Genomic DNA, 13,339 nt, shown 5'->3' with positions numbered 1-13,339 from the left:
TCTCTGCTTCCTATCTTTCAACCAGTTCTTAATCCATAATAATACCCTACCTCCGATTCCATGACTCTGCAATTTCTTCAGGAGTCTTTCGTGCGGCACTTTGTCAAACGCCTTCTGAAAATCCAGATATACAATATCAACCGGCTCCCCATTGTCCACATGTTTGCTTACCCCCTCAAAAAAATGCATTAGATTGGTGAGGCAAGACTTCCCTTCACTAAATCCGTGCTGACTTTGTCTCATCAGTCCATGTTTTTGTATATGCTCTGCAATTTTATTCTTAATAATAGCCTCCACCATCTTGCCCGGCACCGACGTCAGACTCACCGGTCTATAATTTCCCGGATCTCCTCTGGAACCCTTCTTAAAAATCGGAGTAACATTGGCTACCCTCCAGTCTTCCGGTACTACACTCGATTTTAGGGACAGATTGCATATTTCTAACAGTAGCTCCGCAAGTTCATTTTTTAGTTCTATTAATACTCTGGGATGAATACCATCAGGTCCCGGTGATTTACTACTCTTCAGCTTGCTAAACTGACCCATTACATCCTCCAAGGTTACAGAGAATTTGTTTAGTTTCTCCGACTCCCCCGCTTCAAATATTCTTTCCGGCACCGGTGTCCCCCCCAAATCCTCCTCGGTGAAGACCGAAGCAAAGAATTCATTTAATTTCTCCGCTACGGCTTTGTCCTCCTTGATCGCCCCTTTAACACCATTTTCGTCCAGCGGCCCAACCGACTCTTTGGCCGGTTTCCTGCTTTTAATGTATCTAAAAAAATTTTTACTATGTATTTTTGCTTCCAACGCTAATTTCTTCTCAAAGTCCTTTTTTGCCCTCCTTATCTCCGCTTTGCATTTGGCTTGACATTCCTTATGATCTATCCTGTTACTTTCAGTTGGTTCTCTTCTCCACTTTCTGAAGGATTGTTTTTTGGCTCTAATGATTTCCTTTATCTTACTGTTTAGCCACGCCGGCTGACGTTTAGTCTTTTTTCCCTTTTTTCTAATACGTGGAATATATTTGTCCTGAACCTCCAGGATGGTGTTTTTAAACAGCATCCACGCCTGATGCAAGTTTTTTACTCTGCGAGCTGCTCCTTTCAGTCTTTTTTTCACCATTTTTCTCATTTTGTCGTAATCACCTTTTCTATAGTTAAACGCTAGCGTACTTGATTTCCTAGTTTCACTTCCTTCAATGCCAATATCAAAACCGATCATATTATGATCACTGTTATCAAGCGGCCCTCGTATCGTTACCCCCTGCACTAGATCATGAGCACCACTAAGGACTAAGTCTAGTATTTTTCCTTCTCTTGTCGGCTCCTGAACTAGCTGTTCCATGAAGCTGTCCTTGATTTCATCAAGAAATCTTATGTCCCTTACGTGTACATCTTGAAAAATGTATTTAAAAACTTTCCGAGGGACTTGAGGGTAATGTGTGAAAGAATGGTTTGGGGTCACTACAGCAGGTAGTGTTAGGAATTTGGAACATGTTGTTCAGTATTTCTTTATGATATTGTTCTAGATTTTTTGTTGGCTGGTATGCTCCTCTGGATGTGAACTATCACGATTATTTTCGAAAGAGAAGGACGCCCATCTTTCAACACAAATCAGGAGATGGGCGTCCTTCTCACAAGGTCATCCAAATCGGCATAATCGACAGCCGATTTTTTGACACCCTCGACTGCTTTCCATCACGGGGATGGCCAAAGTTCATGGGGGCGTGTCGGCAGGGTGGCGAAGGCGGGACTGTGGCATGATTAGGAGATGGTTATCCGTGGCCAATAATAGAAAAAAGAATGGTTCCCTGACGAGCATTTGGCCGACTTTACTTGGTGCATTTTTTTTCAAGACCAAGCTTCAAAAAGGTGCCCGAACTGACCAGATGACCACAGGAGAGAATCGGGGATGACCTCCCCTTACCCCCCAGTGGTCACTAACCCCCTCCCATCATAAAAAACAAGTTTAAAAATACTTTTTTGCCAGCCTCTATGCCAGCCTCAAATGTCATACTCAGGTCCATCACAGCAGTACACAGGTCCCTGGAGCAGTTGTAGTGGGTGCAGTGTACTTCAGGCAGGCAGGCCTGGGGGGGGGGGTTGGGGGGCTCAGTACCCAAGGTAAGGGAGCTATGCACCTGGGAGCAATTTCAGAAGTCCACTGCAGTGCCCCCTAGGGTGCCCGGTTGGTATCCTGGCTTTTGAGGGGGACCAGTGCACTACAAATGCTGGCTCCTCCCACAACCAAAGGGCTTGGATTTGGATGTTTTTGAGATAGACGTCTTTGGTTTCCATTATCGCACAAACCCGAGGACGACCATCTCTAAGGTCGACCTAAATGTCAAGATTTGGGCGTCCCCGACTGTATTATCAAAACGAAAGATGGACATCCATCTTGTTTCGATAATATGTGTTGCCCTGCCTTTTCACAGCACCGTCCTTATAGTTGGGTGCCCTTAGAGATGGCCGTCCCCGTTCGAAAATGCCCCTCTGTGTTTTTAAAATTTCTTATTTTTGAAACTAACATTTTGTTTCAAGCTGTACTGCTACTACTATTTAACATTTCTAAAGCACTACCAGGGTTGCGCAGCGCTGTACAATTAACAAAGAAGGACAGTCCCTGCTCAAAGGAGCTTACAATCTAAAGGACAAAAAGTACAGTCAATCAAGTTTGAGGCAGTCTAGATTTCCTGGATAGAGGTACAATGGTTAGGTGCCGAAAGCGACATTGAAGAGGTGGGCTTTGAGCAAGGATTTGAAGATGGGCAGGGAGGGGGCTTGGCTTATGGGCTCAGGGAATTTATTCCAAGCATAGTGTGAGGCGAGGCAGAAGGGGCGGAGTCTGGAATTGGCGGTGGTGGAGAAGGGTACTGAGAGGAGGGATTTGTCCTGTGAGCAGAAGTTACGGGTAGGAGCATAAGGGGAGATGAGTGTAGAGAGGTAATGAGGGGCTGCAGATTGAGTGCATTTGTAGGTTAATAAGAGAAGCTTGAATTGTATGCGGTACGTTATCGGAAGCCAGTGAAGTGACTTGAGGAGAGGGGTGATATGAGCATATCGGTTTAGGCGGAAGATAAGACGTGCAGCAGAGTTCTGAACGGATTGAAGGGGGGATAGATGGTTAAGTGGGAGGCCAGGGAGGAGTAGGTTGCAGTAGTCAAGGCGAGAGGTAATGAGAGAGTGGATGAGAGTTCGGGTGGTGTGCTCAGAGAGGAAAGGGCAAATTTTGCTGATGTTATAGAGAAAGAAGCGACGGGTCTTGGCTGTCTGCTGGATATGGGCAGAGAAGGAGAGGGAGGAGTTGAAAATGCCTCCGAGGTTGCGGGCAGATTAGACGGGGAGGATGAGGGTGTTATCAACTGAAATAGAGAGTGGAGGGAGAGGAGAAGTGGGTTTGGGTGGAAAGACAATGAGCTGTAATGCTAGATTTTCTTATATCTAGTTTTTTTACATGTATAAATTTCAAATTTCAATGAAATAAAGAAAAACAACTGCGAGGAAAATCACAAACTGACAGCTCACCTACATTTATTACTGGGTTTTGGAGGTCCATGAAGATCTAATCAGTAACTCTCCTCGGGTTCCTGAGACTGTGCTAAAGGGGTCACAAGCAGAGTCCAAGGGTCTTCCTCTGCAGGCTGCTGTCAAAATATTTTCTTTTTCCTTCTGCAGCACAGTATCTCTTCTTCTGGGATTGTACATTTCACTAGCTATACCTGTGCAGTTCTGCTTTCCTTGCCAAGACCTTTGTATCTCACCAGCTGGTAAAGGGCAAGCTGTTCTGCCTTTATTGGGGGGGAGGGGACTATGCTAGCGCTAAGTCTTTTTCTGCCTCAGGCAAACTTTCAACTAATTGCTCCCAGTACGGTTTGAAAACCGTAGCATTCCTACAGAGAAGAGGGAGAAGGGAGTCACTCCATCTCACAAATAGCTTGTTCTTTCTGAAAATTGTTCAGGATCCAGTGATAAGCCTATTTAAGCTGTCAATTTGTTAGAGTCCTCAGAATTGTTTGTCCATCTTTTCTTTCAGTAGTTTGGACTGGATTGTTGTTGCTCCTTCCTCTACTCCTAGCTATATATATATATAGAGAGAGAGAGAGAGACAGACAGACAGACAGACAGATAGTTTGATAGATTGATACATATACCTTCTTACCTAATTTTCTTTATATCACAGTCTTCAGAGATATTTTTTCAGTTTTATTCAGCTTTTCTTTAAAGTAACACATTTGTTTAGACCAAAAGTCATCCAAGGGACCCTTTTACAATGCTGTGGTACAGTTACCATGGTGTTGGCGCATGCTAATCCAGCACCACTGTCAGCTTCCTGTGGGAGCTGGCAGTAGTGCTGCCCCCACCATCATCATTATTTTTTTAAATGCTGCAGTAAAAGGGGCCTCAGCACACATCAAATCCACATGCCAATGCCATCACAGTGCCCCTTTTACCGCAGCTTGGTACAAGGAGCCCTAAGTTTGTTTTTCTATGTGATGATCACTTGACTGTAGAGCTTTAAATCATCAACAAACAAAGGCTTGTGGGGGGGATGGCTTGACTTAGGGGGTATCTGGAGTGAGGGAATCGACTTGGGGAGGAGGGCTTGGATGAGGTAATTAATTTGGGGAGGGTTGAATTGGAGAGATCTAATAAGGGGCATTCTGATCTTGGGGGGGGGCCTAAGGGAGAGATGCTTGTGTTTGGGTGGGTAGTTTACTTGTAAAGGGTTTCTCTTCTATTGTTGGGCCATGAACACTGTAGCCAAATGTCTACTGAGGTGACATTAAGTGCAGCCCTGCTACTGACAGTCATGAAAGCTAGCATGTAGTACTGACCCTCATGCTATCTCTCAGTTCTAGCCATGCCCTGTCACCAAACCTATTCCACCTGGATTCTGCCCCTATCCATGCTGAACAGCTAGCCTGAAATTGTTATTGCACTGTCTGGGTTTAGCATGCGTTAGCCATTAGCATGAGTCTGCATTAATGGCTACCTCATACTAAAACGTGCTCTAGCTGCTTAGTAAGTTTTATTAATTATCTCCCATTCTGAAGGTTCACATTGGGTACGAATTTTGTACTAATGTTTTGAGAACAGTTCAGATATTAAATTTGGACCAATGAAAACATTTCGTACTAATGTTTTGAGAACAATTCAGATATTAAATCTCGACCAATGAAAACATAAGAGTATTTGATTTATTTTGTAGTTGCCCTGTAATAAGATTACCCTCTTTGCCTCTTTAAAATTTGATTTTAAGCCAGAAATCTGATCACAGATGGTGCAGAAACAAGGTTTCTACAAGTTTTAACTGAACATTCCACACCTCCACATATTACACGGTATTATTACTGCATCCCCACTCACTATTTATGTCAGTTATAAGAAAAGAAATAAGGAACAGCAGACAAATCTATTAGTCACATTGCAGTTGGAAGGACATGGTCTGGAAACTGGTGTAATCATCTCTGATACCTCATGACCAATCAACCTAATAAAGTAACTAGAAAAGAAAACCATATGCTCTGTTCCATAATAAAAGTATTATCAGCATAAAAAATGGCAACTTTTGAGGTGTCTAGGTCACTTCTGAGACTCAGTTTTGGAGGCTATACCTGCATAAAAATATTGAAAGAATAGAAGTGTTCTTTAATACATGGCCTGGGGGCCAATGGCAGCCTCTGGGGACCTCTGGAGTGGTCCCATCCTAATTCTGTTTTTTTTTTTTCTCCTATTCTCTGCCTCTCTACCCAAATTCAGGAAAGAGGAAAGTGGATGGTAAGAAGAGCTGCATGCTTGAAGGACAAGGTTTATCTCAATTAATGACGATAATGCACTTGGAAAAGCACACCTTCTTAAGGATACCAATAATGAAATGTCTGAAGATAGGCTGGAAGGGATGGATGTCATTGACACACACTGGCCAGCAGTGTCAAGGCCCCATATATGAAGATATTTGGCAGCTTTCCTTCAGCTCATTTGGATCCAAAGTGGCCCCGACTTAAAAATTAGAGAAGCCACTGGGATAGAAGCACTTCAAAGTAGGATTACTAAATGATACCAGGAGGCAGATGTACTAAATAAGAAAATATTGCACAACTGATGGATGTGCTAAAATGGGAAATAGTGTGTGTTACTGGTGGGGGCACACATGAATTCTCATTTTAGCACACTGTCGTTTTCAAGGTATGAATGTTGTCACTTCTGAAACCAATACTAGGTTTTGATCATGTGCGTTTGTGAGCTGTCTCATTATGAGTGCCTTTCCTATTAATGAAGTTCTTTTCTTACTTTTGTGTTTTAGGCTATAAACCGCCTAGCCCTGCTAGTCAGATGTGTGCAGTATGGTAAATCACCTGATATTTTATAGTTAGCTGGCAGAGTAGCAGGCAAAACTGGCACATAGGCAGTTATATCCGATAAAGTCAGCCAAAATCAATATTCACACAACTAGATATTCACGAAGACCGACTTTTGCAAACCAGCAAAGATTGGGGGCATGTTTATGAGTTTGGCGGCTACTGCTAATATTCAGCGCTGTCTGTCTGGTCAGCGCCTTTCCTATGGTCAGCTATATATAGGCCTGGTTTCCATTGGATATCCCTTTTCCGGTTTTGAATATTACGGTCAAACTCATAGAGGCTAAATCCTGCAATAGGTATGTGAAGCTGCTATAATTCAGATTTGAAAGTTCTCTCATTTACTTCACAGAAAGACAGAAACTCATAGTGACACCTTTTCAGGTACATCAGAATTAGAAAGCCTATGAGGGAATCTACGGGACCATTAGATCATGAAGAAACAAAAGGGGCACTAAGAGAGGATAAGGCCATAGCGGAGAGATTGAATGAAATCTTTGCTTCAATCTTTATGGAATTAGTTTTAAGAGATCTACATGTACCGAAAATAGTTTCCAAGGGCAACAATGTGGAGGAACTGAAAGAAATCTCGGTGAACCTGGAAGACATGCTGAGCCAAACTGACAATCTAAAGAGTGATAAATCACCTGGATTGGATGGTATATAACCCAGGGTACTTAAAGAATGTAAACATGAAATTGCTGATCCGCTGTTAGTGATCTGTAACCTGTCGTTAAAATCATCCATACTACCTGAAGATTGGAGGGTGGCCAATATAACACCAATTTTTAACAAGTCTTCCAGGGGTGATCCAGGAAACTACAGACTGGTAATTCTGACTTCAGTTCCGGGTAAAATAGTGGACACTATTATAAATAATAAAATTATAGCATACATAGATAAACATGGTTTAATGGGACAGAATCCGCATGGGTTCAAACAAGGGAAGTCTCGCCTCACCAATTTGCTTCATTTCTTTGAAGGTGTAAATAAACATGTGGATAAAAGTGACCTGATTGATGTAGTGTATTTAGATTTTCAAAGAGCTTTTGACAATGTTCCTCATGAGAGACTGCTGAGAAAATTAAAAAGTCATGGCATAGGAGGCAGTGTCCTTCTGTGGATTAGGAATTGGTTATTAGACAGAAAACAGAGGGCAGGGTCAAATGACCATTTTTTTTTTTAGTGGAGGAGGGTGAATAGCAGATTGCCGCAGGGATCTGTACTGGGATTTGTACTGGGACCAGTACTATTTAACGTATTTATAAATGATCTGGAAATCAGAATGATGAGTGTGATGATTAAATTTGCAAATGACACAAAACTATTCAAAGTTGTGAAAACACATGTTGACTGTGAAAATTTTCAGAAAAACCTTAGAAAACTGAAAGACTGGGCATCTAAAATAGCAGATGAACTGTAATGTGGACAAATGCAAAGTGATGCACTTTGGGAAGAATAATCTGAATCATAGTTACCTGATGATAGAGTCCACTGTAGGAATCAGCACTCAATAAAAAGATCTGGGTGTTGTAGGGGCAAAACAAGCACTACAAAGAACTATGTACAGCCCTGTATGTATCTGTTTGGCAAAATATATGGATTCATAAATACATGGCAGTATCTAGAATTAAAAACCTGATTACAGGATGCAAATGTAGATATTTCACTTAAAAAGCCTGTTGCGTTATGAGACCGTAACCTGGCACTCAGACAGAGAGCTGCAGACAAGGTTCCTAATGTTCCAGAATAACAAGTTTGTTATCAATATTGACATCATTGTTAGGACAGAAAGTACCAGCAGTACAGCTACAGCTTGTGACTTCTCTATAAAAAGGGGGTTTTATCAGAGATAGGGGCTGCTGTGTCAACATCCTACCCATTGAAGCATACCTGAGTTGGACTAGATTGACCATCTGAGGGACACGCTGACATCTGGAGGCCTGCATCAGGTTGTATGTGCCATGTACTTTGTATTAGTACTCTGTGGGCCAGAGTGACTCTTTGTACTTCAGAGTCTAGTTAGGAATTTATGTGTGTTTACTCTAAGTTATTTCTGTAATGAGATTGGCTTTGTCTTCATTCTGGCCTTTCTTGTATTTGCTGCCATTGTAAATAAAATAATTGCACTGTTTGATTATACTCGGGTATGTACTTTGTTCCTTCTATTATTTTTGTGCTGTGGACTTGGATCTAAGGATAAAGGGAATATATTTGCACCTGACACTTACCTTACTAATGTAAGTCTTGTTTGGTACCTATTTTTTCAGGATTTATACTGTCAGGTACCCCAATAACATCACAAAAAGTGTGCTATCTGTATTGTGCCTATAGATTGGAGATTCCACTAAGATGTAGATCTCTAAGGGATGAACAGATCTAGATCCTTAAAAGAGGAACTTAGTTGCACCCCATTATTATATGTCTAGGGTTTTAGATGATTAAGTTAACTTTTCCCCTCTGTTCAAGCAGTGTTTGACAGGCTACTAGGCCTTGGACTGCTTCCCAGAGCTTGTTATATTTGTTGATAGTTAACTAGGTACATGTTTATAGACATTTTTACTTTGGCAGTTTGCCCGGACTTCAAGTCCTTGAGTTAATTTCATCTTTGCTAAGTGTCCCAGAAGGGGCTAATAACCGTCTTTAGAATAGAGAGCTGCTTCTAAACTTAGAGACAGCCTGTTTTATATGTTCATAGGCATGGGTGTCCATTCTATAGGAACAGTAAACCATACATCGCAAGGGTTAAAGCTGTTCCCTAGAGAATAATTGGTTATAGTGACTAAATTAACACTAATTAGTTTCAGTGTGAGTTAGAAATACTGTATACTAGAAGCAAAAAGGTTTCATCTCTTTAAACAGATTAAAAGCACATTAACTCCTTCTTTGTTAATAAAGCAGTGCTTTCTCAGCTCATTACTATAAGTACTTTCCTTTAGTATACAGTCAATTTTGAGTAGCAGTATATTTGCTCATTATAGTTTCAGTAATTATTCAGGATGGCAGGGTTTGAATTTAGAATTTGTTATCTCCCTGACACTTTGATTACTGACTATGTTCTCCATCAGTGGGAGTGGTGTAAGAGAGTGTACAGCCTTTTCCATATATGTAAAACGGACTGCATTCAGGAAGTGCTAAGCTTTCCTACACCCTTAGGAGACTTTGACGAGTGGCAAGCCCTATGTTTAGATGTCATTATTTTATTTATTTAGATTTTGCTCACACCTTTTTCAGTAGTAGCTCAAGGTGAGTTACATTCAGGTACTCTGGATATTTCTCTGTCCAAGGTGCAGACCCTGAAGGACCTGGATACGCCACATGTAGGTGGCAATTCATGGGCTGCAGGGAAGAGAGATGCATGTCCTATTGATATAGGGGCATGGGGTCCTCTGGATGGACTGGATCATGATTTCCAGAAGATGTGTTAATAGCAGTTAGTGCATCTGGGTTTAGGAAAGGTTTGGTGTGAGGCCCCCCCAAGAATTCTGTTGTGTAGGTGCAACAACTCAAACCCTGTTGTTAGTAATCGTGGCAGGAAAGAGTCTTGCACCCCAGAATTCAGGGAGGTTCAGAGAAACTAACCTCGCTGTACACTCTCAAAGAGATGTACAGGGAAAAAAAACTAAAGGACTATTCCTGAATTTGAGAGAACAAAATCACGACTTTCTTATCAATAAAATAACATTTATTTTCTTTCTTTAACAATCCAATAACTAATAGTCAATTCTATTTTAAGTTGTACATTTAATGTTTCTGTTTCTTTTAGGTCTATTCTACTCCGGAGCACCTCCCTGCATAGACATCAGATAAGTATTTCCCCCTCTAATACCAAAAATTATACCCTTTAGTTCAAATAAGTTTCAAAATGTCTCTATTAAAAAAAATTGATACTTTGTGTGCAATTTTTGTATTTTTCAGGTCACGTGACAGCTGCACCCCAAGGTAAGTTTGATGTTATATGTTTGTTTGTCTGTTGGTTATATTCACCACAGCCGCCGCTGCTGTGCTGGATATCTGTCTTGCGCTGGGGCCCGAAGTTCCAAATTTTCTGTGCACGTCTTTTCTTCACCTAAACCTAACACTTAACAACTAAAATGGAATAAAAAACCCTAACTCCTTAACAAATTCCTTATCCCCACACTAGATGACTTTAACCATATAACATTTGGACATTCTAACTATATAAAAAGAAAATAACCAAACAACCCTTCCCTAATTTTCCTAAACTCAAACTGTATTCCCTATTCTATAGAGCTTTCACATATATACACCACCTCTGCCATCAATCATAAATGTACTTTCACTATAAATTAAACTCATTCATAAAACTACATCAAATTTTCCCAAACACTCTCCCACAGTAATGAATCACCCAATTATACTCTATTACACTTAACTCACTCACTTCCAATTCTCCAAACTCACTCTTAAAGCACCAATTTCACCAGCTCACATAAAACACCTCCTTTCTCAACCACCGTCTCCAACGCTCTCACAACACTCTGCTTATCACTCAACTCCAAACCTCACCCACTTTCAATCTCCACCAACTCTCCAAATCCTCTATCTCAGCCACACCACCAAAAACACGTCCTCTCCTCACCTCAGTCAGAAATGCTCTGCCAACTGCCAGCTTGCCCGTTACCTGGGAGACGGACCCTTGGCTTGGGATTCCGCAACCCATCCAGCCAATCCTGAGTCCTGCTCAACATTCCGTATCCTTCTGCTGACCAGCGGAATGTTGAGCAGCACTACTCAAGCCCCATTTTAATTAACAATTTCCCATAGGGATCAATGGGAAAAACTTCAATTAATTTAAAACCCCTGAAAATTTTAATCAAACTACCCCAAATTTCCCATACTAATTAAACCTCCCATTCTCTATTAACCTATATGTTTAAAATTTAAAAACCCCAAAATTTAATATCCGCCCGAAAAAAAATCTTCCTAAAATCGCGGAAAAAATTTCCAAAAAATTTAAACCCCCCCCCCCTCAAAAATTCTAAAACCACCTCCCGGAAACACCACGTCGAAATTTAAAAATTAACCCTTTCCTAACCTCATAAAATAGCACCCTTCCCAAAAGACCCCCTAAAAATATTAAAATTCAAAATCTAAAACGACAGAAAAATTCTAAAAAATTCCCCGACCCCAAATCCAAAAACCAAATTTAAAAAAACTCAAAACCCTGATTTTTTAAAAATAAAAGTCCCTATTTCCACAATTTAAAAATTAACCAATTAAAAATTTGGGTTAAAAACCCCTTACCTGTTTTCCTGATTTTCTCCTTGCACGATCCAAACCACCGAATCCGGTCCCGGACCTCTCCCCACCGAAACGGAGCAAAAATAAAAAACTTCCGAAGCCGGCCCAAAATTTAGGCCCCGGCTTCGGCCTACACGGAGCTTCGCGCGCGCCGCCTCGTGCCCATGCGCGCTGACGTCATCTTCGGGCCGGCCATGCTCCTCCTCTCTTCCCCGGCCCGAAACACCGCGACGCCTTCTTCCTGCTGCCCCTGCAGCACTGCCTCCCCCCACGAGCGGCCCAGCAGGGCCCGAAGAGACCGGGAACGCCCGGTTCGTGAACCCAGGTCCGGGGACGTGCCCAATCGTCCCCGGACCCATCAAACAGACGCGCTGCCTCCTGCAGCGCTTTTTCTGTCCCCAACTCGGGCCCGAATTCCTCTTCACTCCCGGAGACGTTTTCAATTGTCTCCAGGAGCCCAAAAGATCCAGCGCTCCCCTCCGGAGCGCCCGGTTCCCGGCTCAGACCCCGGGAAAACGCGACGCTGCACCGGGAGCACTGTTTCCCTTCCCCAGTGCTCCCGGTTCCCAGGTAAGTAAAAAAAATTTTTTTTTTTTTAAATTTAAACCCCGGGTTACATTGGACAAGTTCCTGGAGGAAAAGTCCATTGTCTGTTATTGAGATGGACATAGAGAAACCACTGTTTGCCCCAGGATTGGTAACTTGGAATGTTGCTACTAATTGGGGGGGGGGTCCTCTTACTAAGCTGTAGGAAAAAGGGTCATGCGGTAGTAATGGGGGGCATTTTTCTGTGCACCAGAGTCCATTTTACTGCAGTGGGTAAAAAGACCCCCCCCCCCCCCGCCCCCCCCAAAAAAGCATGCAGTGAGATAATCCTTACAGCATGGCCATGTGGTGGGAAGCACTTACCGCCACCTATTGAGGTGGTGATAAGGGTTCCTGCAGTAACCTGGTGGTAACCAGGCAGCACGCAGTGATTCCCGATTAATGCTGGGTTAGCGCTGCACTAAAGAAATTTTTTTTCCAGAGTGCAAGAAATGGCACGCATTCCAGCCAGAACTACCACAAGTGGCCACATTGGGCTGGCGGCAGTTCTATTTTAGCATGCAGTAAGCCTGCACTGGGCTTACTGCAGCTTTGTAAATGACCCCCTGGGTTTCTTCCAGGTACTTGTGACCTGGATTGGCCACTGTTGGAAGCAGGATACTGGGCTAGATGGACCATTTGTCAGACCAAGTATGGCTATTCTTATGTTCTAAAATAGTGATAAAATATCAGGTGTTAATGGTAACCCACATTGATAACTACACCCATTAGTCACTTTGGTTTAAAGGATCATCATATTGAATATGCATGAAATACATAAGAAGATGCAATCGAGACCCATTACACGCAAATCTTTCTCATGCATATTATTTGTGATAATCCTTAAAGCCTGACTGTCAAGTTATAGGTTCTGGAGGAGTTAGAGGAATATTACCCCAACCAATTAAAAATAAGTGTTGTCTTCCATATTTTGTAATGGTTACCATGGAAAAATTGAACTTTGTTTTATTCTGAAGTCTATTCATTCACAACCCCATTTTAGATAGGCTGTAGAAGAAAGAATTGAGATATACAGGTCAGTGTGTCTCAATTTTCACCAGTATTTTAGAACAAAATCTGTAGATGTGATGCCTATTCTAAAATACAGATAAATGGATGTTTGGGTGCCAT

The sequence above is a fragment of the Microcaecilia unicolor genome, chromosome 2 (genome assembly GCF_901765095.1).
Source record: "Microcaecilia unicolor chromosome 2, aMicUni1.1, whole genome shotgun sequence".
Classification (NCBI taxonomy): domain Eukaryota; kingdom Metazoa; phylum Chordata; class Amphibia; order Gymnophiona; family Siphonopidae; genus Microcaecilia; species Microcaecilia unicolor.
The sequence above is the reverse complement of the archived record's forward strand: the minus strand, read 5'-3'. Positions refer to the sequence as shown.